Source organism: Phragmites australis, chromosome 15 (assembly GCF_958298935.1).
Source record: "Phragmites australis chromosome 15, lpPhrAust1.1, whole genome shotgun sequence".
In the NCBI taxonomy this organism is placed as follows: domain Eukaryota; kingdom Viridiplantae; phylum Streptophyta; class Magnoliopsida; order Poales; family Poaceae; genus Phragmites; species Phragmites australis.
Window position 1 is genome coordinate 30,200,298 of NC_084935.1, and position 5,375 is coordinate 30,205,672.

A 5,375-nucleotide genomic window follows, 5' to 3' on the forward strand; every position below is an offset into this window, starting at 1 on the left:
TCGGGGCGGCGAACAATGGCCCCCAAGCACTCAGACCCCCGAGGGCCTGAAAGTCCTTCGCCGGTGACCCCACAGATTCCCAGCGGTGAGGTGTCAGCTGGTGAGAGGCCCGATGCTGCATTTAAGAGGGCGCGTGGCCTGTCACTTCCAATTGTTCCCCCTCACGCCTACTGTCAGTTCCTGCCACGGCCTGGCAGGGAGGCGTGGGGACATTTAATGCACGGGTCCCATCGCGGGACATCCGGCGCGCCTCGGGATAACATCGCGAAGCCCAAAGCGCCCCGCCTGCCGCCCTGCTGTGTCAGTATTGCTCTGACCGGGCGGGCACGCTGGGCTGCTCGGTGGCTGCCCGGTGGGCCCTCCCCACGGCGCCCGTTGAAGAACGGCATGATGACGAACAAGACCGGATGGGGGCGCGTTTTCAACCCTCCCCGTCACTTCACGCAGCAGCCCACGATGGTTGCTTTCCATTTATGGTGCCTTGGAACTCGCGCCATCCTTTCTGGGCACGCTACTGCCCCGGCGGGTATAAAGGCGGGGTAGGCTCCCCTGAGAAGAAAAGGCTAGTTCGGACCAGATCGAATCCTCGGCAACCGGCGACAAGCACAGATGCTTAGATCGGCCGAAGAACAAGGAGCACGAAGCTCTAGACTAGACAAATATTCTTGTAACCCAGCAAACACTCAGAGAGACATTCTCAGAGCATTTATAGAATACACACAGGAGTAGGGTGTTACGCTCAGTGCGGCCCGAACCTGTCTAAAAATCCCCTGAGCATTTACTACTTCCTGCATCCGATCCTTCTATTCCACCTGCATCTTATTTACGCCCATTTATTTCACCCACAAAACGGATTCAGAATCATCCTCCCGGCCGAATCTCAAAGGGGGTCCCTCCGGATCCCCGCTTGAGGAGTTCACCCTCCGACACTTGGCATGCCCAGAAAGGAGGGCACGGGTTCCCATGGGCCATAAATGGAAAGCAACCATCATGGGGCTGTAGTTTGATGTTACAGGGGGTTGAAAATGCGTTCTCGGCCGGTCCTGTCACTCATTACGCCAACTTTAGTAGGCCCAGTGGGGGGGGGCCACTGGGCAGCCGCCAAACGACCTGGCATGCCCGCTCGATCAGAGCAGGTCTGACATAGCAGGAGGGGGGCAGGCGATATGCCTCGAGCCTAGTGATGATATCTCCAAGCCGCGCAGGGTGACGTGCGATGGGACCCGTCGCATTAAATGTCCCTACGCCTTCCTGCTAGGTAGTGGCAGGGACTGACGCACTCAGTACGACAGGCGTGGGGGGAGTGGTTGGAAGTGACAGGCCACGCTCCCTCTTAAATGCAGCATCGGGCCTCTCACCAATTGACACCTCACCGCTGAGCCCTTGTGGGGTCCACCGGCAAGGGGCTTTTGAGGTCCTCGGGGAACTCTGGGTGCTTGGGGACTAGCGTTCATAGCCCCAAGCGCCCTCTCCCGGATATGTCTCTTCTCGGTCCTCGGGGAACTCCGGGTGCTCGAGGACCACTATTCATAGCCCCGAGCACCCCTCCCGGAACTGGCTCTTCTCGGGTCCTCGGGGACCACTGTTCATGGCCCTAAGCACCCTCTCGGAACTGTGTCTTCTCGGGTCCTCGGGGACCACTGTTCATGGCCCCGAGCACCCCTCCCGGAACTGTGTCTTCTCGGGTCCTCGTGGAACTATGGGTACTCGGGGACCATTGTTCATGGCCCCGAGCACCCCTCCCCAAACTATGTCTTCTCGGGCCTCGGGAAGATGGTCCCGGAGGGAAGGCACCACGTGGCATTCTGCTGTCCTGGCCTCGGGACTCGGGGACCCCTGGTTCCCATGTCACCGACACTAGCCGGTTACACCAGGGTACAAGTGGACTCAGTACACCCACTTTTCATCAAGTGCAAGCTAGACATCAGCACACCTGAGGGTATCGAGATTCTCGATGAGGCTATTGACAACTTCGCTCTGTGGCCTAGATAAGATATCATCTTCAACCGTTAGTAGTCAAAATCTCCAGCATCACGGCCGTGCCCACGCCCAGCATCTCTGCCTTCGGCACCTTCGCCCCCACGCTAGACATCATCTATGCATTCGGCAACCTTTGTTCCTGCACCTAGCCTCTTTGGCTCTGACACCTTTGCCCCTATGTTCAGCATCATCTCGGCATCTGGCACCTTTGCCTGAACATCCAATATCTTTGCCTGCTCAGGCATATCCACCTCGTACTTCACCATCTACGACTCTGGCACCTTCGTCTCCAGCGTCAGCGACTCCGACACCTTCCCCTCCAGCTTTTGTGCCTCTGGCATCTTCACTTGAGCATAGGAGAGTTCCTATCATCGTTACCCTATACGAAAAGAATCTAATATCTCCGGTGAAGAGGTGGCTTTTGTCCACCAAAGCAAATGCACAATCCGCTTAGGAATCTCCAGCAAAGGGCGATGTCGCGAAAGAGACCAAAAAACACTGATTACCCCTCAGTTGGACTTCTTGCCTACACTGGATGTTCCTGAGACTTATGAGAATGACAAGCCATTTCTACCCTCTGTTCAACTCCTAGATGATCCATTGAAGATGAGGGGATTTCATGAATTTTACATGAGGGAATGTCAGGTGGGGTTCTTGATAATCAGTGCTTATGTCCCTGCTAATATTTTTCTAAGCGGAGACTCCTATCTCATGGTGGATTTTAAGGACATGCACACTTTGTTCGGCCGTGAAAAACTCGACGTCAATCTCATAAGCATGCGGTGCCTGTAAATGCCTATAACCTACCTTTATGTTTATATATCTACCAATATATGATATAGTAGCTAATGACTAGTGACTTATTCTATAGAATGCAATTTAACGATACAAAAAAGATGAAGTTACCGGTCAGATTCCTTAATTCGCAATTAATTTCTCAGTCCAACATGGTCATGAAGTTGAGGAAGGATGTTGCAGAGATTAAGAGGAAGAGTAACATGAAGAAACCAAGGATCATAAAAGAAATTACCAAATCACACAAGTTTGATATATTGACATACATAGGAAGGGCTATGCTATAAATGCAAGATAATGACTACATCATGCCCCCCTACAATTTTAAGTAAGTTTGATACGTCAATTAGTGCTAAAAAATTATTTTACCCCTATTTTGGTCGATCAAGAACCTAACATAAGTATTCACGTAATGATTATTTTATTTGTATAATATTAATACCGAAGTGGACCTGACTCGTGGTTCTTTACTCAACCGATCTCTCCCAATCTTCCTACCAAGATCTCATCAACATTATACAGATGTAAAAAATCCCCATACAAGAAATCCTTGTAATTCATTTATGAACTGATAATAACTTCTTGACATTCGAATAGGGCTTACAAGTGGTACATGCTTTAAGGTGGGAGACACGATACGGCCAAGCCAGATGAAATGTTTGTCTATACATACTTTTCGGTAATAACACACCTCTAATGCCTGTATCTTACTATTTATGATGAAGAGTACTATTGAACTAACAAAATACATTGCATTATTATTTGAAGTGCCACAAGCAAGGTTTTTACACGTTCTTTATGAATTCTATGCTGTCAGTTTCTTAGGGTAAACAGGAGGTACATAATGAACCCTGAGGACGTAAGTCATCATTACGTTTACACATGCTTATTTGGTTCTGTTTTAGTTGCCACTAGTGTTCGGGGGCCACGAGCGCGAATCAAACCGCCTCCAGTCCATTTCCTCACTTCCACCGCACCGAAATTCATTGTCCACATAAGCATTTCTTGGCAATCTTGGATCATTTTTTTGGGGATTAATCCCCCTTGCTTCTCTAGGCAGACGGGGTGGGGGGGGGGGGGGGCGAGCGGAGGCAAAGAATGGGGTGCTATGATGTGTGTGCTAGTGTGGATGTATGCGATCTGTATGATATTGTTTAGAGATAAAATTGTGAGTACATGTTCTTGTGTGTTCTTGTGGATGTATGCGATCTGTATGTTCTTGTTCTAGTGTGGATGTATGCGATCTGTATGATATTTGTGTGTTCTTAGTTCTGTTCGGCGAATTGATCGGTGATTCATCGGATTGGGGCAGTGGCGGCGGTGGCAACCGAGCCGGCAGAAAATCAAGTCGGCTCGTTTCATTTTTTTTTTTTTTTTTTGCTACAGGAAATCTTTTTCAGTGCCGGTTGATAACTGTGGACCAGCACTTGTCGGTGACATGGGAACCTAGGGTCCCCGAGTCCCGAGGCCAGGACCGCAGAATGCCACGTGGCACCATCCCTTGGAGACCATTTCCTCGAGGGCCGAGAAGAGCGAGTTCCGGGAGCGGTGCTCGGGGCCATGAACAGTGGTCCCCGAGTACCCACAGTTCCCCGATGACCCGAGAAGGGGCAGTTCCGGGAGGGGTGCTCAGGGCCATGAACAGTGGTCCCCGAGTACCTGTAGTTCCCCGACGACCTGAGAAGAGGCAGTTCCGGTAGGGGTGCTCGGGGCCATGAACAGTGGTCCTCGAGTACCCGGAGTTCCTCGAGGACCCGAGAAGAGCCAGTTCAGAGAGGGGTGCTCGGGGCCATGAACAGTGGTCCCCGAGTACCCGTAGTTCCCCGAGGACCCGAGAAGAACCAGTTCCGGGAGGGGTGCTCGGGGCCATGAACAGTGGTTCCCGAACACCCGTAGCTCCCCGAGGACCTGAGAAGCCCCTTGCTGGTGGACCCCACAAGGGCTCAACGGTGAGGTGTCAATTGGTGAGAAGCCCGATGCTGCATTTAAGAAGGAGCGTGGCCTATAACTTCCAACCACTCCCCCACGCCTGTCGTACTGAGTACGTCAGTCCCTGCCACCTCCTGGCAGGAAGGCGTGGAAACATTTAATGCGACGGGTCCCATCGCACGCCAAGACTTTTCTGGGAACTCATGCCCCCTTTTCTGGGCACGCCAAGCCTTCTCCAACAGGATAAAAGGGGGGAGGTGCACTTCGTAGAGAGAGGGACTTAAGTCTGAGAAGCTTTTCGAGAAGTCAAGTCGGAAGCAAGGAGCAAGACCAGAGCTCAGGACTTAGACAAAAAAACCTTGTAACACAGAGATCCAGAGAAAGGCATTTCAAGAGCATTAATAGCATACACACAGGAGTAGGGTATTACGCTCTGTGCGGCCCGAACCTGTATAAAATCCCTTAAGCATTTACTCTCACTAGTCGACGATCATCCGTCCCTCCTAGATCTCACATATTCGCATTAAATCCACGTACGAGGTAGATCTAGAATCAGCCCCCCGGTCAAATCTCAAAGGGGGTCCCTCAGGATCCCTGCTTGCAGTGTTCACCCACCGACTGCTGGCGTACCAGGTAAGGGGGGTTGCATCCCTGAATCCGCCTTGTTTTCT